The sequence below is a fragment of the Cynocephalus volans genome, chromosome 5, assembly GCF_027409185.1.
Source record: "Cynocephalus volans isolate mCynVol1 chromosome 5, mCynVol1.pri, whole genome shotgun sequence".
Classification (NCBI taxonomy): Eukaryota; Metazoa; Chordata; class Mammalia; order Dermoptera; family Cynocephalidae; genus Cynocephalus; species Cynocephalus volans.
The window spans coordinates 107463133-107487791 of NC_084464.1; positions in this window are offsets into that span (position 1 = coordinate 107463133).

A 24659-nucleotide genomic window follows, 5' to 3' on the forward strand; every position below is an offset into this window, starting at 1 on the left:
TCTTAATAAAACCTAAGTGTAGTGGATGCTGTAGGGCCTCACCCAGATCCCACCTTTCAGGGCTGAGGCACTCACTACCCCCAGCAGCTGAGAGCATTGGCTGCCAGTGGCTTACATTTTATCCCCCTCTGGGAACTGTCTTCAGCCCAAAGGAGCTGCCTCCTGAAGTGTATGCTCTTTGCCTGAGGTATAGGCAACTACTTGTCAATGTGAGGATGCAGAAGCTCTATCCTTTTGCCTCAATTCAAGACCATGCTGAAGGGACCTGCCAGCTCTGGGACATCCTGTGGATCAGCTGAGGCTTCTGTTGCAATTGCCTCACATTTCAGCTTCTCCCTCTGCCCAGTCCTGCTCCCTCACTCCCTCAGACGTGTTGCTCCTAAGAACATTCCCAGAACAAGTCTACTGCATGCAGCTATACATCTCAAAATCTGTTTCCAGAAGAACTTGACCTAAGATGCTAAATCAGATCATGTCACACTCCTCTGGTCAAAAATCTCCAATGACTCTCCATTTTGTAAAAATACCAGTGTTCTCACAATGGCCTAAAGGCCCTAAATGAAATGGCTCCCATCTCCTACTACTTTTTCCCCCATCACACTGGCCAAGCATGTGCCAAGGACACTCCTTCCCTTGGCTGTTCCACCTTTCTGAAATCCTCTTCCCCCACATAACCACACAGTGTTCTCGCTCACCTCCAAGTCTTTGCTCAAACGTCATTTTCCCAAAGAAGCTTTTCCTGACCATCCTATGGCACTAGAAGTGCCTCACACTCCTATAACCCTGTTCTACTTTGTTTTTCTTTTTTCTTTTTTATTGAAACATAGTTGATTATACTTATTTGTGGGGTACAGAGTTGACTATCAGTATTTGTGTACAATATGTGATGATCAAATCAAGATTATTAGCATATTTGCCATTGCAAAACATAATTATTCTTTGTATCCATTACCCAATTTCTCCCTAACCCCCTTCACCCTCCCTTCCCACCTCTGGTACCATAGTTCTGTTCTCTCCTTCTGAAAGTTCAATGTGTTATTGGGGTTGTTGTTTCTTTGGTCGGTTGGTTGGTTGGTTGGTTGGTTGGTTGGTTGGCCATTTTTCTACATAGTGCTTATTCTGTCTAACAAATAATATCACACACCTATTTACTGTGTTCGTTATCTTTCTCACCTCACTAAAAGGATTTTTTGTTTGCTCGTTTTTTCTCTCTTCTGTCCTCCATGCTTAGAGCAGTGCCTGGTCCATAGTGTAGTAAGTTGTCTAAATACTTGATGAATCAATGAATAAATAAATAAGGGCTGACTGTATGCCAGTCACCTCTCTGGTCATGGTTATTTATAGTATCTCATTTAACACTTACAGCAGCCCCAAGAGAGACACACTATGTTCTTTCAACTGAGAAAACAGAGACTTGGATAATCACATGAGAATATCACATACACAGGAAGGGCCAGAGCCCAGATGTGAACCCTGCTGGCCCCAACTCAATGTCATATTCTTACAGTCTCCCCCATTGCAGCTAAATGACTCTTTTTCCAAACAAATCTAATCCCAACTAAAAGACAATTCTAAGAAAGAGGCAGAGATTGAGTGAGACAGAAATCGTGATCTTCATCCATTTTATAAAATGCTCATGTGTTCACTGTTACTATAGAGGCTCTACAAGGTGTGTTTAAAAGTCCTAGCTTTGTAGTAATTGCTGAGGTATATACCCACGAGGGACTAATTAACATGGAGGTAATGACTTGCACACACAGAAACCCTTACCAAAAGCTAATTACATTGTTAGTAGTACTTGAACCAATAGGGGGCGGGCAAGAGGTGTATGTGTTAATAGAAAACAAAAGTCCAGGTTTACATATGAGTTAATGGAAGAAAATAAGTCGCTGTTTTCCACTTAGCAAAAGAAAGCATTATAAAGGAAGAAGGATTACAAGAGTTTTCTGAACTCCAGAGAGGAGGAAGTTTGGCAAGTTGATGCTTTGGTCTTATTCAGCGCTCAATGCCCTTTAACTTCAGAGAAGCTTCTAGCCTGGACCAGCTGGGCAGGATGCAATGCAAATGAGAATGAGCATGACCCCGCCACAAAAGCCTCTTGCTGCACACACATGTGGTCTGATGGAATCTGCTGACATAAAGGGAAGGTGAGAACGCTCTAAATTGGCTTTTACCATCCAAGGATGTTCACACACAAAGCGTGCATTGTAGCCACTAATGAGAGACATGTGCTAGAGTGGTCACACATTGCAACTGACTAAAAACTAATGACATGAAACAGCTATGGTGCCTCCGTACTGACCCCTGTAAAACCTCAGGCCTGACTTGTAACAGGCAGAGCTAAACCAATTTATCACTGAATTATGCATCATTTAATAAAGACTGGTGTGACTCAACCTGCCACGCAGGAATGCTAAAAGCTTGAGGAAATGGCCTCCAAACCCCCCTCTTCCTTTCCCCAAGCTCATCTTTAACCCTTCAGTAATTGATGAACGGATTGAAGTAAAAGTCTAAACTTTATAAACTATCACTAAATAACCTTAAGGTAGTCTGACCTCGAGGTTCCTGGGGTCCCTTACTTGAAAATTACCACTCTCGCAGAGTTAACTCCTGTTTCTGTAACTCAATGGAATGTGAATTAAGTGAAAAAGGAGGTGTTCTCTTTTCTGAACCACGATTGGCCTCCAGAAATTGTAGTGCAAAGTATATTTCAATGTACCAAAAGTGTTATTTCTACCGGTGTCATTGGAAAAGTCATTATCAAAGTATATTTTAATTTAAATAAAAACTAATCCTATAGGCTTTCAGATGCCGCCCATAGTTTTACAGTTTCAAGGGGAAAAAATCCTGGTAATTCCACCATTGTCATAGAAACAGAAAAGTCAACACTTTACATAAAAACGTTTCAATAGGAGTGAATCATGCAAGGCTGAGAATAGGGACACCCACATCAGATTACAGACCATTGGATATAAATGATTTAGCAAAAATTCAGCTGATTTCAAGAAAATGATAGCAATTTCTACCGTCTCATACAAAACCTTTTTAGTAATAGTCAGAGGACATAGTTAGGTATGCTCTAGAAAATTAAGAAACTTCCCAAAATGTTTTGTTATTTAATTTCTCTTTTCAGGATACCAATCATTTTTTATGAGAACAAATTTGCACCACTGTAGAAACATTTAGTTCCCTCGAAATTTTATAATGCTTTTTTTTCTGTTGATGCTGCACCAAGGATCATGTTTCTCTTTAACTGAACCAAAAAAGTAGATGAGGCCAAAATGCATTTTATTACTAAGTTCAGCAACCATAGATTATGTTGAAGACTGAGCACTTGTAATGCTCCTTCATCTGGGAAGACATTCTATTAAAAATCTGCCCATTGTGCATTTCATTCCCTCTTTTTCTTCCACCAAGGTAATGAAAGTATCAAAAGTCCCTGAAATATTAGATAAAGAAAATCAAAAGGAGCATTCCCAGCCCAGAAAACTGTTACTAATCATTAGGGGTTTGCCAACATCTTTTGATTAACCTTTATTTTACTTGAACTACTTTATTATTTAAGAGGATTTAGACCATGGAAAAATATCTGAGAAGAGAGACGGACACTGTTCTGAGCACTTTATGTGTATTAACTCAATGTGTACTCACAATGACTTTACAAGAAAGGTCCTATCATCCCCATCTTACAGCTGAAGAAACCAAGGCACACAGAGGTGAAGTAATTTACCCAAGGCCAATAACTATAAGTGATGGAGGCCAGATTCAAATCAAGGCTGTCACCCTCCAGGACCCACACACTTATCCATGCCATACTGTCTCAAGAAAGGCAGTGCAGAAAACCTGAAGCTTTCATTTTAATAATAAACCAAAAAGAAATTCTTCAGTGTCTGTGCACTTGATTAAGGTCCCAAAAGGTGAGATTACACATTTCAGTGCATTTCTCTCAAGTGAAATAATGTCAGTCCTAAATTCATTTCAGAATTTTGTATAAAATGTGAAGTATTCTTGTTCTGGGGTAAAGGTGGTTTATTTCCATTAAGAAGAAAAAAATAATAATGAGAAGAGCCGGGATGAGAAGTGTAATATCTCACCTTCATTATTTTCAAGGCTTAGTATCATGTTTCAAAATTACCACATCAGAGAGTCTGAAATACAGATAGCCCCAAAGCAGGTTTTCACTACTTCGGTCCCAACCATATCTGGAAGGTAAGCAAGATGGAAATTAGAAGGACACCAGAAAAGAAAAACAAGGCATGTTCTTTTGCCAAAAAAAAATTGAGTAGACCTCAAGTTAATCGTTCTAAAATTCAAATGTCTATCTTAAATAAAAACACAGCAAAAAGTAAAAGGAAACAGAAAATAAAATCTGGCAACTACATACATGGATTTTTTTCTCTTCACTCTGACCTACTTGATATGATATGCATCCCAAGCTTTCTTCTCCCATTTCTGGATGCTACATGGTGGTGGCCAGGCAGATTTGATTTTCGTTTGTCATTTTTTGAAAAGAATTTCCACATCTTTTCAGCATTTTAATTATTTAAATGGCAAATTTGAAATCAGCTGCAGAGACGCTTGAGAAATCTGAAGGGGGGTAAAGGTCTGGAATCGACTTCTAAAAATGGGTTTTTCTAGGAATTTCCAGAGTGATTGAACTAAGTAGAGTCCACCAAACAAGTAAAGAGGTGATCATTCTCTGTAGTAAGTATTATTTCCTTTGCACATTTTGCCCTCTGTTATCTCAGCAAATGAAAACATACACATGCACACACACACATTTCCTTTTTGAAAGAATTTGCCTTTAGAAGAAAAAAGCAAGAATGCTAGCGAAAGCCTTGCGTCAAGGGGGAGGTAGGTGGGTGACCAAACACTCTCTTGACTCCTGTTTGGTGTCTACAGATGATCCAGAAGTGATATAAAACTGGCCGGCTAGCTCAGTTGGTTGTAACACCAAGGTCAAGGGTTTGAATCACCAAAAATCACATCCAGAAGCGATATCAGAAAGAACAATCTCTCTGCGAGGTGCCGGAGGCCTCGGCAGTCTGTTCATCACTTCATCGTCTTCAGATCAAGTACGGTACTCCACACTTTGCAGGAGATTGATTAGTGTTGACTGGTTTATATTGTCTGGCAGAATTGGAGGGAGATTTGAAAGTTAATGCACGATTTAATTCTCCAGAGGACTTCTGAATCATCTGGAAAATTTTGGTAGCATAGACATGACAGCCTTTGAATACAACTGAGATAAAAGTAATTTCAAATAACATTAGGGTGACTTAGAGACATTTCTTATCACCCAAATCACTTTAGAACAAATCTTGACAATGATCAGCAATGATACATTAGGGGTGGCATGCCAATAGAAGCCCAAAAGTGAGACATCAACCATGAGCTAATGTTTCTCTGATAGGCGTGATTTAAAGATAGTCCATTATGGCCTGCAACCGCCCATAAAGATCCATTTTCTAAATTATTATTATTTAATTATGAGTCTGGCAAGTAGGCTCCAGGTTTTTATGTATGCCCTGAAGCTATCACTAAAATATTCCAGATAACCTAAAAGCATGTACCTGTGTAAATGCTAATAATAATAATAATACCATGTCACAGTAGAATGGCCAGTTAAAAAAACAGATTAAGCCGAACTGTGCGTGGGGGCTCTGGTAATTGGAAGAGTCAATGGCTATATGATTCAAAAAAATAGTCTCTCTCGAGAAGGAGACTGATTGTCCTGCATTTATACAGCAGCTAACCAACACTAAGCAGACTTTCCTTTGCATATTATTGGTGCCAGCCCGATGAGGCAGAAAATTGCATCGTGTCATTTAATTTCCCAATCTTTGTTTTCATTGTATTAATCTTTTGGCTTTGCTTCACTTTATAATTTGAAGGCTCAGCAAGAAGCAAACCAAATGGAAATTCAGCTTACTTTCGTGTCTAGCTGAATGTGTTTGGTGCAGTTTCCAAAAGTTTAATTCTACGTAAGACTGTCCATGAATAATAATAGGCTGCTTCTGCATGCAGACTTATTAGTGTTTATTAAGGGTTGCCTTAAAGTTTCTGGGAAATGTGCCCAAAAGTCAGTCACCAAAACATGATTAACAAATTGGTTACAGAAGGAGAACAGATAATTTTTTAAAACAGAAGTATATCATCCTGTCCAAAAATGAGAACTAAAACCCTCAAAAACTGATTTAACATAAGTGAGCTTTGCTTTCTCTTCCTTCCTTCCATTCTTTCCTTCTTTTTTCCTTTCTTTTTGTTATTCCAACAAAGGAAATAAAAGAAGAAACAATGCAGAGAAATCAGATTGCAGTGAGTTATATAAGAAGTTAGTATATTGGAATGTAAGTAAAAAGGCACTCACAGTTCGGGGGGGGAAGAGTACAGTGCATAGTTTCAGAACGCTTAGATTTTGAAATCAGAACGACCTCGTTTAATATCATGTCATCTCTCCTTGCTAGCTATGTATCTTTTAGTAAGTGATTTAACTCTTCGAGCCTCACTCCCTACCTGTAAAATAAGGTACGCTGTGCCTGGCGGCATTGCTTGGAAGAGTAAATGTGAAAAGCATGTAAACACCTAGCTCTGTGCCTTTCACCAGGATGCCCTTGACAAGGGGCATGTGACATTGCCGTGGGGCTACTCACTGTTGCTGCTGCTGCCCTTGATAGCTACTCAAGAACAAGTAAAGGAAGAAATACGAAAATCAGTCAGGTCCCCTTCCTCTACCACAGTAACTCTGTCATCACAAAGATGACATTTTACAGTGCTGAGATTTGAAAATGGAGTTTTCTTTTCCTTCTGACTTCTGTTATTTGCAATGATTGCAAGCATGTAATACATAATTGAAATATGCTTACTACATAACTTTCTCATTGCTACAAATATTCTATCAACCTATCCACTTCACCAAAGATATTGAACTATTGTGGGTCCATGTAAAACATTGTTTATAACAAGGCATAAATAACAAAGAAATACCAGAGAACCAAGGAGAAATGTGTGGAATCACATCTGGCGTAGACAGCAGGATCACTTAGCTTCTCAGAAGATCTCACAATCACTAAGTCTTTCTTAAAGGCAAAATTTTAATAAACCCAGTGGTCTTACAAACATGGGTTTTTTTTAAAACGTACAGAGAAATTCACGACACTTTCTCAAATAAAAATAAGGTTCAGTTGGAACTCCATTTCTGGTTAAAATTGTCTAGTTCTTCACGGATCACCAATTCCTTTTCCAGATCTTGGCTCTGTGACACACCAACCCTGTGAAATAAGTAGGGCAGGTATTACTGATTCCATTTAAAAGATGAGAAAAACTGAGGATGGGCAAGGTTATGTGAATGTGACGTGTCCAAAGCTATACTGGCACAGAACACTTGGCAACTTAAATCTCCTGCCATCTCTATTTAGAGGAAAATAAGTGGTTCAAGAAACAGCCCCAGTATCCATAAAAATGGACCAATAAGGTCTACTTTTTTAAGATGAACATTAACTTTACTTAATTGTTTGTGTTTAAATAATATATCACTTTGAAGAGAGATACAGGTAAAATTTTGTTGTGTTTACTTTTGTTAACTTTCCTTAAAAAACATTACAGCATCAGATTTGTTTTTAGTTCAAAAGATAGGAAACTCTTTTACCTCATTTTCTTCAGATTCCTATCATGCTGTCTGTGCCAACCAATCCCTTACAAATTGTAGAAATGACATTCCTCCCTCATCTGAGCTCTCCAGACATCCACAAATAGCAACTGAAAGTCCCTAGGGTTCCTGTGACTTAGACTTCACTTTCGCAAGAGTCCATAGAAACAATGTCAAATTATAAGAATTTGCACTCCTAATCAGCTCAAAATACCCACAAAGTTTGTTACTATACATGCTTTTCAAAGTGAGTCATCACTGTTATAAAATGAATTGGTCTTATATAAATATCAATTTTGGGTTATATTTGTCAAGGAATTCAACTTGTTTCTAATACCTTGTTTGAAACAAGAGGATGGATGAGCTTCTGTCATCCCATATGACATGGTATAAATTTATCGAGCCTATTTTTTACCCAGCAGTAGAGGTGCCTTAGGAAGTTAATTACCAGCACTTTGTGCTAACTGACAAGCAACTTCTTAGTTCCCAGTTCTCATGAATGCTATCCCAAATAGTTAATCATGAAGCTAATACAGATAAGGTGGAAGTAAGCATGCATCATCAAGACAAGGAAATTATAAAGCAAATTATATGCTAAAAAAACTAAATCAGCATGAGCTCTGTAGCTAATGTTTAAGATCATTCCTTAATGCAATTGCCAATTGCCTTTTCAAATTTTTCCCCAAGATTTTTTAACTGTTAAGGTATCTTTTTATTAGCTCAATTCATTTCCTATTAGTCCTGGAATTTAACAAGGCTTCATGGCAAAGCAGGTCTGGAAGAGAGCTTATTAACTTTCCGTCAGGGTAATGAGTCCCATATGGAATAAAGAAAGAATACCAACTTCCAAAAGACAAAAGTCATTATAGTCAATTTAGGGTTAATGTGATTTTTAATAGGAGGCTCATTACAATTCTCAGAACCCATAAAGTTGGTACCACACTGGGCATCTACTTAAATATAATCAGAATTGTTCCTTCATTATTCTCCTCCACAGAAAAGGGAACATCTTTCTCCCTATGGTCTCAGATTTTTCTCAGAGAATTATATATGCCCTGTCACACCTTTTCGTGGAAATAAACAAGACAATTATCATGCTTATCTTTCAAAAAATTTTTTCACTAATGAAAGCAAAACCTTCATTTAGTTGCTCATTAGAAAATGAATCTGAACTTGGAATTAAGATAAGTGGCTCTAGAGTGAAAAGTAGTAACACGAATTTGATATTTAATATAATTTTACATCAGATATACATGCATTTAATACATAAAAATATTGTTCCCACCATATAAGCTGCCGAACATCCATACTTCATCTACAGCCTCCTCTGAAAAGCACCAGGTTTGGGAGGGTTGGGAGGGAATGTCAGGCAAAAGTGAAAACATAATTCAAATAACTATTTCAGGAGACTAAGAATGATTTCCATCATTTGTAAGGGCCTCTGGAGGGTTAAAAGTACATGGAAAGGAAATTTTTATCGAGGATGACAGGATGGATGCTAGTTTTGGAGTTGGGAGACCTAGACATGGACCCCAGCTCTGTCCCTAACCAGAAGAGGGACTTTGACCAAGTCGTTTCACTTCTGTGAGCTTCCATTGAGCTTCTCATTCTGTAAAATGAGACACTTTATGTGATCAGGGTCAGCAAATAGATTCCACCTGAAGTCCTATTAATAGTAAAGTAATAATGGCAGCCTGGAAGGTTGTGTTTCAATTCTCAGATTGAATCTGGGCTCAGCGGGAAATAGTGTTGTGTTCAGTAAGTAATGTCTGCTGTGGAATGGGAAGGTGAGGCGCTGTTGCACAAATTCACCATCACCATATCAAACGATTCTTAAAATTCTCTTTCTACTCTAACATTCTGTGATTCTATCAACTATAACATACAAGAGATTTTTTTTCCTTGTCCAGGATTTTTACCTGCCACAAACGGTTAAATGTCTTTCTCAACTCTTAGCAGAAGGTCTGTGCCACTAACTTTGGAAATACTGAAAGGATGACAACCAACTTGACAAAAGAGAGACTCAAAATAAAATGCATAATGAAAGTTTGGCATAGTAGGTCTGAAGACTCCCTATGATTCTAAGAAGTTTCTAGATGGAAAAGAGCACTGTTACTCCTACTCACCCTCCCTCACAGACTAACAGGCAAACACCTAATTAACTCTGCATAACAAGAAAATTGTTTAAGTTGGTGAAGTTCCCTTTGAAAATGATCCATTTTCCCCCAGACTAATGACATAGCAATATTCAATGCATATAATGAATTATAAAGACTGGATAATGCAGATTAAAGTATCACCAACTTCAAGGTTTACCAATAAGCTGATATATAAGACAACAATATTTCATATCATGTGCTGTAATATTATTTATCAATGTTAAATAAGTACTCCATAACTTAGCTAGCAAATGAGAAACAGAGACGTTATGAAATATTTATAATGCACAATACCTACTATTACACAGTAGCCGTTCAAGAAATCTTAATAGTAAATTGAATGGAAATATAATACTGTAATGGATGTGGAAGTGTTCAATTGGCCATTTGTAATGAAATATGAAAGTGTTTAAAGAGGGTAAATACATTTGTAACGGTTTCTGATTAGCTATAACTGTATATGATTCAACCATCCATTATGAACAGTGTACAGATATTATGTTGGTTTATGATTTTATAATAAATTGGCCATCTTGGAGAAATTTTTTAGAAATCGTTACATGATTATAGATATGTTAATTAGCTTGATTATGGTAACCATTTCACAATGTATACATGTCTCAAAACATCACACTGTACAGCTTAAATATCCATAATTTTTATTGGTCATTTAAAAGCTCATAAGAAGAATCCTTGCACGTATTAATAATTTTCAATAATTAAATCTAAGATTACTTTGGAAAACATTATTCTCTCATTTACCATATTTTTCTAAAAATTTAAAATTGTATTTCTTTACTAAGTGGTCCTTATTCATAATTAGTGGTACTGTTCTTTATTTTTTAATAAATCATAAATTTACCTCTGTTTTTGCTTATATAAGACTCTATTTGTAGGTAATGGGCTGAAAACAACAAAGAAATATCTCTCTAAATATAGATATAAAATGTATCTCCACTATGCTATCTATAAGCACATTATACTCTACCAGGAAAGAAACTATTCTCTAAAATCAAGACAGTTGTTTGGAATTATCAAAAATTCCAGTCTCCCTGTGTGGTTTAATGTTACGCTTCTCACTGTGTAACAGAGATGCAAAAAGATTACTCAAAGCAGCATGAATGCAATGAGAAGCCCAAAGGGACTGCGCCTCTGCAGCTCCTCTGTTAGAAGGAGAAAGTGGGTACAGCCCCAATTCAAAGTTAGCTTCTGTTTTTATTGTAAAGACAAGGAAGTTTCACAAGAAAAGTCAGTTGATTCAATCATTACAAAAGGACACAAAGACATGCACAATGTGACAAAAGTTATCCATAGTTAAGTATAGCTTAAACAATGGAACATAGTAAAATCATTAAAACTAACAGTGTGATATTCCAAAGTATAATTCGTGAAATGTTAAGCTAATTACACTGTGATCATTGTCTTTAACTTAAGATATAACTATTTTTATAACAGCTAAAACAATCATTACATTCCTATGATTCTATCTGTGATTGTATCTTAAGTTTCCATTAACAAAACATTTTCCCTTTAGCAAACATTTCTCACATATTTTCCTACAGTAAGTCTTTAAAATCTCTTAACAAGATCAGTATGTCAACCACCTGTTAACTCTAAACCATCGAAGTATACAATCCCAAACCTAAACAGTGATTGGAGTTGATTCAATGGGCTATTGCCCGCTTAGCTGTAGGCCGTTGCCTCCTAGCTAAGGACTTTTGTTCCATAAGTTTTTTAGCTAAAGAGCCCAGTCTAAAAATCAAACAAGAATCAAGATTTCTAACCCTCTACAGTTTAATATCATATCTGTAACTCAAAAAGCCCAGTACTCACTAAATAATTCACTTCTTAGCAAACACTTCACAGCCCTGCTTAACACCCTCTAATGGCTTCCAGTCGCCATGGGACACAGACAACAGTCCCTACTGGTTCCACAGAGCTTGACAAAGCTCCTGCCCACCCCTCCCCTTCATCCTCTGGCCTCACCCCTCCAGCTGGCTCTCTAAGCTCCAGATGTACCTGTCTTTTGTTGGTGCCTCAAAATAAGTCCATCTGGTTCTATCTCAGGTCCTCACATACATTCTCTCTGCCTGCAACACCTCTCACGTCCTGGTGCCCCCACTCTTCCTCGGCTCCTACAGCACTTCCCACAGGCTGGGCTGGGCTCTCCTGCTTCATGCTCTCTTAATGCTTTCTGCTTCCCTAGGCACTTGTCACAATTGGAATCAAATAACTAATGATGTTTGTAGTTGTCTCATATCTAACTCTCTTGCTAGAATGTAAACTTCATGAAGGAAGGAACTGTCAAACTTTTATCTACTAATTATCTCCAGCCTCGGGATGGTGCCTCACACATAACATTGCTCAATGAATTATAAAAATTTATTAAAAGATTAATGAATATATAAACAGAAAGCTCACTCATACACATTGTGTCAGGTATCAAGAAGAGAAGAACAGGTAAACCCCATGTTCTGTCATTACCAGAAGGAACCTCAAAAATACTTCATTAAATCTGAATTTAGTTTGATAGAGACCAATTGTGATAGTGTAACCAGAATATTATTCACTAATTCAGGTAGTTGGTTCTTAGGTTTGTAACATGCTCCTACTAGCAGATTGCAACTCAGAATGTATGACTTTTTCACCTAACTCACCAATTTACTAGTTATCCTGCTCTCACTGTGCTATTGATACAGGTGCCTGCTTCACAATCTGGTCTATTTTCCTCTATCTTTGACTCTAATAATTAAAATTTCACTCTCTAAAGGTAAGTGCTCCTAGTACAAGAGAAATATTCTTTTTTTCTCTCTGTTAATTTCCTCTATTTTTTAAATTTTATTTTATCAATATACAATGTAGTTGATTTTCATGTCCCTTTACCAATTTCTTCTTTCCCCCTCCCTTTTCCCCTCCCCCCATCAACATCATATCTGTTCTCTTGTCTTAAGAAGTTCAAGGAATTGTTGTGATTGTTCTGCCTTCTCCCCCGACCCATTTATTTGTTTGTACATTTATTTATTTATTTTTATTAGCTCCCACAAATAAGTGAGAACATGGGGTATTTCTCTTTGTGTGCCTGTCTCATTTCACTTAATACAGTTTTCTCTAAGTCCATCTGTGTTGCTGCAAATGGTACTATTTCATTCTTTTTTTATAGCAGAGTAGTATTCCACTGTGTAAATATACCATATTTTCCTTATCCAATCATCCGAAGATGGGCATTTAGGCTGGTTCCAGCTCTTAGCTATTGTAAATAGCACTGTAATAAACACAGGAGTACAGGTATCCCTTCGACATGATGATTTCCATTCCTCTGGGTATATACCCAGCAGTGGGATAGCTGGGTAATATGGTAGATCTATCTGTAACTGTCTGAGGAACCTCCATACCATTTTCCATAAAAGCTGCACCATTTTGCAGTCCCACCAACAGTGTAGGAGGGTTCCTTTTTCTCCACATCCTTGCCAGCATTTATCATTCTCAGTCTTTTGGATACTAGCCATCCTGACTGGAGTGAGATGGTATCTCAAAGTGGTTTTGATTTGCATTTCCCGAATGCTGAGTGATGTTCAGCATTTTTTCATGTGTCTATTGGTCATTCATGTATTTTCCTTTGAGAAATGCCTATTCAGCTCCTTTGCCCATTTTTTAATTGGGCTACTTGTTTTTATGCTGTTAAGTTGTTTGTAAAGAATTAAATATATGTCCTGAAACAATAAAACTCCTTAAAGAAAACATAGGGGAAACACTCCAGGAAGTAGGATTGGGTACAGACTTTATGAATACGACGCCAAAAGGGTATATTTGCATAATATACATCTGACAAAGGATTAATATCCAGAACATACAAGGAACTCCAACAACTTTAGAGAAATATTCTTGATTATACTTTACCTCTGCTTTAAAGTTGGCAAAGAAACAAACAAAAAGCGGTATACCAAGGACAATGAGATTGTATCAGTCAGGGTTCTCCAGAAAAACAGAACCAATGAGAGAGAGAGAGAGCTGGCTAATCCGAAATCTATAGGGCAGGTTAGCAGACTGGAAACTCAGGCAGGATTTCTGCGCTACAAGCTTGAGGCAGAATTCCCCCTCTCCAGGAAACCTCAAGTTTTGCTCTTAAGACCTTCAGCTGATTGAATGAGACTCACCTGTATTATCCAGGGTAACCTCCTTTACTTAAAGTCAACTGATTGTAAATGTAAATCACATCTATAAAGTACCTTCACAGTAACATCCATACTAGTGTTTAACCAAACAACTGGGCAGCACAGCCTAGCCCCGTTGATAAATAAAATTAACATCACAAGGTCTCTGGTAGAGAGTATTGACTGCAAACATTCATTCTTTCTTACCCCCAGTGAGAGGAATAAACTTTCCTGCTCTGTGATTTGACTACATGGCTTGCTTTAACAAATGGAACATACGCTAATTCTGAGACAAATGTTTCCATGTGGCTTGGTTTGGCTTTGTTCGGCTGCTCCCCACAGTCATGAGAGAGCCACACAGGGGCTTCTCCTCTTTTAGACCCTAGAATTAAGACAGTGTGTGGAGCAGAACAAAATCTGACCACCAGTCAGAGCTTAAGCATGGAGCAAAGCCACTGACCCATAGCCACTGACATGTAACACGAGGAAAAATAAGCCCTTATTTAATAAACCACTGAGATTTGAGGATTATGTTACACAGAAAGATTGCCAGCAGAAGTGGGTTAATACAAGAGACTTTTATGAAGCCTGCCTCATTTTGATAGTATGTGGCATTGCATCCAATCTGTTTATGCTCCCAGTGATAAATACACATTAGCTGTGCTGTGACTGATTCTTATCTGGACAGATACATAGCATGGTCTCTGCCATAGAGATTTTACATTTTACTAAACCTCATGTAAGTAGAGCTACTTAGCATTTATTTTTTATTATGTTCAGACAATCCTCTGAGACTAGCAGATACAAGGGTGAATGTATCATAATTTCTCCCTTTGGAAGTCAATAGACTAGTCGGGGAAACTATGTCAAGGTGTAGAATAATGGGAGGTTGCCATTAAATTCTACTTCGAAAGCTCTGGCTATGCCTCTTTGCTATATGAAGCCTTCCTCCCATGCCTCAAAACTTGACTTGTTAATACTTCCTTTCATTGGTTCCTGACAAAGACCCATTCTCTTAAAACCAAATCTGTGTATCCATCTATTCACCCAAACAGAAAGCTGGCTTTGTCCAGATAACACAACTGAATGGGTACAATATAATCATGACTCAGAATCCCATCTTTCCTCCGAGTCTATAAGCATCCTGTGAGATTCAAGTCCAAATGGCTCAAGTCCTAACATTCAAAGTTGTCTGTCACCTGTCCCAGCCAACCTCTGCAGTCGTCTCCCAGCACATCCCGACATGAGCATTCCACTCCAGTCGAGCTCCTGACTGCTGCCCACTGTGCAGACTGTGTGGTTATTAAAGAGCTTTGTCTCTCAGTGGCACATCACCCTTCTCAACTTGGCTTTGTGCTGCAAGACCTGGGCTCTGCAAATCACATTTCTGCTTTGCCAGCTGGAGGGCATTAGGGGGGGAAACTGGGAGAGCAAAAGCCTCTTGTTCTTTCCTATTTGTCCCCTGTCTCTGTCAACATCAGGAAGAGTGCTTTACCCTGGAAGAGATGTTAGTTTGTTATAACTGTGGTGGCAGTTCTAGTTTGCATTTTTTTTTTCAGACTCCCAGAGCCAGCCTTATTGTGCCCCCTCAAAATACCAGCACCAGCCTCTCTTCAGAGGTCTGAGTCCTCCCTTCTTGGGATCACGCCTCCAAACTTTTAAATTCTAGTAATCTCAACCTCTTCTCATTATTTCTCCAGCCATAGAGATGACTGCTGCTTCCTGCAGTTACTGCGTCTGTGACACCACCTTGGTCCCCTTTTGCCTTGTCAGTTCTTGAATACCTGGTTAGCATTTCTTAATATTAAATTCTCCCTGCTAAGAGAAGTGGTGTGGTTTCTGTTTCCTGACTGGAAAACATTACACCCTAATGTAGCATATTTACTCTTAACTCTTGCTCTGGTTTTGCTTTGCTTTTTATTCCATGTTTTCTCCTCAAGCCATATAAATAAGGTTACCCATCCTCTATCCTCCAGGGCTTGACTCTAGTAATATATCCTTGATGAAAAGTTCTGCCCCAGCTTTTCTCTCCTTTCTCTGAACTCTGATAGTATCAACATCACAAGAAGATATGCCATCTTGTGGAACACAACATGCAGGACTAGAGAGTGACCTTAATTAGGGCTCACAAAGCCTACCTCAAGAACCAGCTTTGCTACTCACTAGCCCTGTGAACTTGGATCTTTCTGGGGTTTAGATTTCTCACCTATATTTGGGTTAACTAATCTCTCAACTTCCTTATATCTCCACTCTTCCAAAACTCTGTATTCTAAATTTCTCGTTGGTAAATTTTATCTTTCCAAGAAGATTATAATTCCCTTAAGGCCAAAAGCTTTGCCCAAAACTTCCACTAAGCTTTGGTCTGCCTGGCAGTTTTGTGGGCTGAACACACAGTGAGTACTCTCAATCCTTTCTAGTTAAAATCTCAGATTTATATTGAAAATCTGTATGAACCAGAAGTTGCAAATTAGTGGTCTGGAAACCAAAGTCTGCCCATGAACATGATTTGATTGACTCACAGTGAATTTCTGTTTACTAGCTGCCATGATTTTAAAACTGGAAGAATTTATAAACAAATCCAAAATGCATCCTTCTGATTTCACAGAAGAGAAAATGTGTGACAAAGAGGTAAAGGAAATTGTTGAACATCAAGGACTCCATCAAGAGAAAAATGGGCACGCGAATCTGAAGGTCACTTTTGATTTTGGGGTCGCTGAATCACATTGCTTCTGTAAGATGACACTACGGAGTAGGGGTGGGAGGGAGAGTGCCATAACAGAGAAAGTTTAAATGTTAAACTATACCCTCCTTTGTCATTTGCCAAAACCCCCTCATTTATGATCAATGTACAACAGGTTTTAATGCTCTACATGAGAAGACTATCTGGAAACTTTTTTCAATGCAATGTTATTTTCAAGTAATTATAAATGATCGACATTTCATTTCATTTGTGTTGGCATTCATAATTCACAGAATTCACTGTGATTGATTTTGAAGAAAACTGATACCAGGGATATTTGTTCTCTGTAATGTAAAATTAATAGCAGATGCATGACTGGGAAGTTTCTTCCTGCTGTTTTCATAGTTATTAAAACCCTTGGACTCTACTCTTGTGTTTCTAACTCACGTGCTGTGCTGTCCCCCTCGCCCATCTAATCCCCCACAGAATTTGAAAGTGGTGGCTCATCTCTCCTTCCTAAAACTCTCTTCCACTGTTTTCTGCTGTGAAGTAGCAACAGCAGCCACTATGCACTGAGCATTTACTGTGAGCCAGGCAGTAGGTTAATAAATGTTATCTTGATTAATACCTGAGAGAAGTTTTAAAGTGATATTATTCCCATTTTACAAAGAAAAACAGAGGAGGCTCAGAGACAATAAATAGATTGCCATCAATGACACAGCTGGTGTCTGGTGGTAACAGTGTTCCCGAGCACGACATGATACTGTCTCTCCTGGTTTTCTTCCTACTTCTATCTCCTCTACTTCTCAGCCTCCATCATAGGCCCCTCTTCTGTCGGACCCCAATATGTTGGTGTTTCCCAGACTTCCATCTTTACCCATGTCATCAGCCAATATAATATGCCAAATGTACATGTTTATCCCAGACCTCTCTCCTAAGCTCAGATCAGTACATGGTTGTAGTTAAACCAAGGATCTAGAGACGGATGTGCTGGCTCCATCCTTTACCAGCCATATGACTTTGAACAAGGTACTTAACCTTTCCAGGCTTCAGCTTTCTCATCTATAAATAAGATGATAGAGCTATTGCAAAGACCAAATGAGATAATACATATAAAGCAACTGGCACTTAATACATATTCAATAAATATTTGTTCTTATTATTATTATATTTCTAACTGCCTGGGTCATCTCAACACGTGTACACAAACGACCCTTTAAATTCAACCTGTCTAAAACAGAGAATTCATTTCCTCCCACAATCTTGCTCCCCCCTGCACTTCCTTTCATGGTAAGTGTCACTGCTGCTCTTCACTGATTCACACAAATCAGAAATCTGGGTAACTTCTGCTCCTAGTATACATGGGTACTTCAAGAAGACAAATGGCCAACACACACATGAAAAAATGCTCAACATCACTAATCATCGGGGAAATGCAAATTAAAACCTCAATGAGATATCACCTCACTCTAGCTAGAATGGCTATGATCAACAAGACAAAAAATAGCAAATGCTGGTGAGGATGTGGAGAAAAAGGAACTCTACATTGCTGAGCGTAAACTGGTACAGCCACTGTGGACAACAGTATGGAGGTTCCTCAGAGAAGTAAAAACAGATCTACCTTACAACCCTGCTATCCCACTACTGGGTAAATACCCAAAGGAAATGAAATCAGTATATCATAAAGACACCTGCACTCCCACATTCATCGAAGTACTATTCACAATAACTAGGAGATATAATCAACCTAAATGTCTATCAATGGAGGAATGGATAAAAAAAAAAAAAAAACACCTGTGGTATATAAACACAATGGAATAGTACTCAGCTATTAAAAAGAAATGATATCCTATCATTTGCAGCAACATGGATAGAACTGGAAACTATCATGTTAAGTGAAGTGAGTCAGGCACAAAAAGAGAAAACTGCATGATCTCACTTATATGCAGAATTTTTTTAAAAAAACAGTGGTTGTCATATAAATAGAGAGTAGAATAATGGTTATGGGGGTGCAGGGAGAAGTGCTGGACTAACAGGTATGAAACTATGCAATCTACCCTAAGTAAATCACTGTGCAGAATATGCATGTATTGAAACAACATACTGTACCCCACAAATATATACAAGTAAATGCTAAAATATTTTGAATAAAAAAAAGTTTGTGGAAAGAAAGAATCAAAAGATAACACAAATCTTTCCATGAACTGTTTGACGTATCCATGTACTTTCCTAGGAGTTAGAAGAAGAATTGCCCACTTTTTTATCTAGCCTCTAGATGCTATCATTCATACGTGTATAAGAGGGGTGTCTTTCTAAATGTCAAATCTGTTCACATCTCCTCACCTCATTTAAAATCCCTCAGTGGATCATCATGATATTTCAAATGTCTCAGCAGAGCACACACAGCTGCTTATGCAATCCAGGCTCATCTCAGAACACCGTCTGGGAAGGGTAAGCGGTCTGAACCCAGGCCTCAGACTCAAACTCGATCACAATCCAAGCACACGTAACTTATTTATTCACTTATACCTTGTCTTGTTACAGAAAGGGTTTAGAATGGTTTAGAGAAATACTTAAAAGAAATAAGACTTGTTTTCTTAAAGCCAATGAAGGAATCCTACAATGTTGGAAATTGAAAATCATGAAGTGAGACAGGAGTATGAAAGACAAAAAGAGACAGGCTAAAATCCCTTGTGAGGTTTGTATTTAAAAGCCTTGCAGGGCTGACCCCGTGGCGCACTCGGGAGAGTGCGGCGCTGGGAGCGCAGCAGTGCTCCCGCCGCAGGTTCGGATCCTATATAGGGATGGCCTGTGCGCTCACAGGCTGAGCACGGTGCGGCGGGTCACAAAACGAGACAAAAAAAAAATAAAGCCTTGCAATAAGATCTGCTGCATTTTCTGGGAGTAGGTTACAAATTTCCTTGCAAACTACCTGGCAGTCAACACAGAGTATATGTATAGTCTATTCTTGAATCACAGTGTAATATAAAAAGAACCTGGTTGTTCAGAAGAAACTTTTCTGATACTGAAATCTGAAAGAAATTTCTCCCATGAGTCTTTGTGAAGGGAAAAAATGTGAAATAATGTAAAAATGTGAAATAATGTAAACAGTGTCTTTTAAATGATCCTGAGTTTCACAATGTCATTTTGTATAATATTCTTCAATGAAGACCCAAAGCATAAAAAAGTGCAATTCAAGAAAACTGGGGGGAATTGGGTGGAGGGTAAGTGACATGGACAGTTACACATTTCTCTACACAAAACAGGCCACGTGCTGCACCAGGGCAAGCAGACCCCCCTCTCTTATTCATGGCTGTGTTCCTTACCGCATTGCCTACCCCTCTGGAGAGGCTCAGTAGTTCAAACGTTCAACAGAGAGCTAAATGAATCTACAGAAACAGTTCACAGTCAGTCAAGTGAGAAAAGTAAAATGTGAGAAGTTACAGCTTCTCAAGGCAGAACCAGGTTACTGACTGGGATCCCAGCAGACATCAGTTCCAGGCCCTACATTGGTATGCAAAGAATCTGAACAACAGTTTCAGAAGAAACATTTCAACTTTTCAGTTAATACTAAATTGGAAGAGACAGCAAATAATGAGAAACAAAGCAGGCAGATAAAAGGGTTTTAGATATTTAAAGCACCTGCCCAGCTAATAAATGCAAATGAAGTTCACTGCAGATAAGCACAGAATTATGAGTCTGGAAGCAAAGAAGAAAAGAACTATCTGCTTAATGGAAATGAGCTGCGTGGTGCTGACCAGGAATGAGATCTGGGGAATTATTGCACAAGAAATCCCTCAAGCTTTCAGCCCACTTTGCTGCAATAGAAAAGAAACACAATGATGAGCTGTATTAAACCACAACACACAGCGATCAAGTCACGCTCTACATTGGATGAAAATGAGACCAAAGCAAGGAAAGAATACGATTTTTTTTTTTTTAATTTAAACTGCCATTCTGTTCAGGGCAGGACCATCCTCACTGATTTTGTTTCTTTAATCTCGACTTTAAGCAATTGTCTTCTACAGATTTATTGGAATACAATTTCTTATGATTTGCTTGGTTTCTTTGTCATTTTCCATGCCGCCCCACAATTATTCAAGGGTACCCAGAATATGACCATCATACCTAAGAGCAGGCACAAAGACTGTAAGAGCAAAAGACACTTGGGTGGCAAAGGTTAAGTGGCTCCTTCGGCCAAAACCACACACTTTCTTGTTTTCTTTCTTTTTCTTTGTTGTTGTTGGTGTCAGTGTTACTCAAAAAAAAAAAAAAAAAAAAAAAGAATCCTAGATTTATAGCTTTTACATTCTAAGCACACCTTTATGAACCTCCTGGCTCTAGAGAGAGCAGCTATCACTAGCTCCACTGGACAGCTGAACTTAGACTCAGAGGTCCAGTGATGTCAGCCCACCACATCACAGTCCCCTCTAGAACTATTTGAGTCAAATAAACCCAGCACAAGGTTGAAGAAGACCTTTAGGAGTACCTAAAGGCTTTCCTGGCCCAAAACAGTTCTTATTCCTACTCTGGTTCTCAAAATCCCATATCCATTCGTGTAACAAATGTTTCTTGAGTCCCTACTATGGGCTACATACAATGATGATATAACAGTAAACAAAAAAGACGATATTCCTGCCTTTGTGGAGTTGAAATTCTAGCGAGCAGAGAGAGACAATTAACAAATTAACACAGAAATGAAGTAGGCAATCTCAAAGAACGGGAAGTGCTAGGAAGGTAACAAACCAGATGATTGGACAGAAATCGGAGAAGGGTATCACCTCTGAGGAGGTGATATCCATGCACTTGAGGACTTGAAAGGTGAGGAGTTTATAGGTGATCCCATGCCAAAATACAATCATGACTTGGGAAGATTAAGGCATTTTTTTAAATTATAATTTATTACAATCTCATTCTTAATTAATTTCTCAGATTTTTTTATCCAATAACCTTGTTGAACTATGATTAAAAAATAGAATATAGATTATATTTAATATGGGGAAAGAATACAACAGGTTAGAAACACAGGATTCAAACTAAAGGGCAGACCCTAGACTATACTGAGGGAGAAAACGAGGGAAGATGTTTTCTGCAATAGATAGAAAGATTTCAAACACAATTATAAGAGCACACTCAACTAGATTTAGCCATATTTTCCCCAACAACCTTACTTCAGAGTTCGCTTTCTGAATTAGTGACTTCTGCACAGATATATAAACTAATAGTTGTATCCTTTTCTTTTAAAATGAGAAAGCTGTAGTATACTTTGGGGGTCAGCCTCTAAGATGATACCAGGGATACCTCCTGGTATTCCCTTATGTAATTCCCTCCTAAGTGTGGGCTGGACCTAGGGACAGACTTTGTGAATAGAATACAGAAAATGTGGTAAGACGTCACTTCAAAATTGAGTTGCAGAGAGACCGCGACTGGCTTCCATCTGCGTGCCCTCTCTCACCCACTCACCCACTCACGCTGAGAGAGGTCAGGTGTCGTGCTGGGAGCTTATGGAGAGGCCCATGTGGCAAGGGAGTGGGAGAGGACTGAATCCTGTCAACAACCACATTCCCAAGTGAACCTTCAGACGAGACTGCATTTCCAGCCAGCACTTCGAATGCAACCTCATGAGAGAAACTAAGGCAAGGGCACCCAGATAAGCCACCTCTGGATTCCCAGCTCACAGACACTGTGAGATAATAGTTGTTTGTTTTCTAAGCTAAGTTTTGGAGTAACGTGTTACCCAGCAATAGATAATTAACATATACACCAAGAAGCACTTTCAAATTGTGGTCTGCCTCCTTTTGGCATTTTATGCTTTCCCCCAGCCCTGCATACAGAGTAAAACTCTCTCTCCCTCCTACTTCTTTGAGCATATGCTGAAGGTTGAGACCAAGGTGGGGCTTGGTACAAAGGTGGCAAGTTAAAGAATAATGATAACAATTGTCCATTAAATTCCATTCCTTTCTTAATATAATCTAATAACAACATCACATGGGAAATTAACAAACCTTAGGAACGCATCTGCTGTCTGCTGTCTGCTGTCTGCTGTCTATAATTTTAATTAGTTGCTCAGCCAGTCAGATCTTGATGATTTTTTCTGGGGTTAGTCTGGAGCATCCCTAAGCTCAGGTAACCAAGGGATACCACACCATCTCCACCTAAAGAAAAGCACATCCCCAGCTGACTGGGAGTATTACAGCCAATCTCTCCAGTAGCAACCCTTTCTTGGTCGCCCCCTGAAGTTCCCAGTTTGACTCCACCACTCACAGAGGCAAATAAAATGTACTAAACCATCAACTAACGCCAGCAAAGGGAATTAAGTCAATTAATATCATTAAGAGTTTACAATTCAAATCGAGTTACTTTTGGATTAAACATCATCGTTTCTCTAATATAAACTTAAGCTTATTTAGATGAAGCAAAGAGGAGCTGTTATTGTATCAAAATGAATAACACGCTCCTTGCTTATCTTTAAAAAGCTAAGAAATTTCTCCAGAACCTGTACAAGGTTGCTCCTATAATCCCAAAATAAATACAATACTAATCAAAAGAGATAGCCCCTATAAAGCACCTGTCACTGGCAATCAGCAACAAGGCATGGCACGGTAGGTCTTCTTGACCACAGCAACCACAGTAACATCAGGCTGTGCAAATAAAAAGAGGCAGTTTTGTACTATGGAGTAATTCCAAATATAAAAACAAAAAATACATACAAAGGATCTTGGAAAGCATTTCTCCCTCACCCCATGGCCTCACTGTGAGGAGAACCAGTTCAATGGAGCCAAGCCAAAGGAGCAAAGCCTAAGAGAACTCCCCTGCTCCCACTTCTTTCTTTAAATCTTTCCACAACACTGTCCTACATAAAAATCAATACATAAGCCAACCTTTCATTCAACAGTGCTTTCATTAGGCTTCCACTCCGGGAATAGCCAGAGAGTTAAGGCCAAAACTCTGCTGTGGCACAACTGAATGCCAAGTAAGAATACCTAAATTAGATCATCCCTGCCACCATTTAAAATCTACCTTCACAATGGCTCTGGGTTCCGGAGCTGGGGTGGTGGCAGGGTGAGGGCTTTTCCACACCTCTCTGACATCGGCACCCAGCCTAGCAATGACCAAGCCACCCCTGGAAGCCCCCCAGTCTCCCCTCTGGGAATGTGGAGGGGTGCCACAGGCCTCAATCCCACTCCTCCTCCTTCTTCCATCCCATTTCCTTCCCCTTTCCCCTCTCCTCCTCCCTCCCAACTATTCAGCAACAACGTCTTAGAATATAAAAAATAATATTAATAAAATTTCATTTTCTTTCAAATTAATTAATTAATTAAATTTACCTTCACAAATGGAACTTTATGGGAAGCAATGGAAAAGCCTGCTTTTCCTGTCAACCTCTCCTTGACATATCTCATCAAGAAAGGAAGAAATCTAATTTCAATTTTAAAGTTTCCTTTACCAGATTTGATAAAAGTGCAGGCATCCACTTTTTAATCTATGCCCTGCAGATTTGCACTGATAACCCTCACTTTCACCTTCCTGAGAATCCTTTCCGGCATTTACATTTTCAATCTCTCTCTATTGAAAATCACAACATATCTCCTAGGGTTAAAGTTTGGGAAGTACTTTAAATATAAATATATTTACATTCCCCTTTAATATCGACATTGCTATATAGTGTTTGCTTTGTAGATAAAAGATGAGAGCAGATCCTCAAATCCTATGGGAAGCCCCAAAGACTAACCTTCTCCAGCTCTCTAGCGCACTGAGTCATTAGGAGCTTTTTAAAGTTAGAAATTCATTTTTCTTTTTTTTTTTTTTAATGTTCTGTTGAGCCTAGTACTGAAGTATTTATGCAAACAACATTTGAAGTCAGAAATCTTAAGGTATCATGCCTGTACCAAGCGCAAAGGAGCATGAAAAGGCAAAGTGAGACAAGACAGTGGTCTTGTAAAATGTGTTTATGTTGCTAAGCTATCAAATAAATGAAAAAAACAGGAGGATTCACATCATGTCTTTTTATGACGAAAATA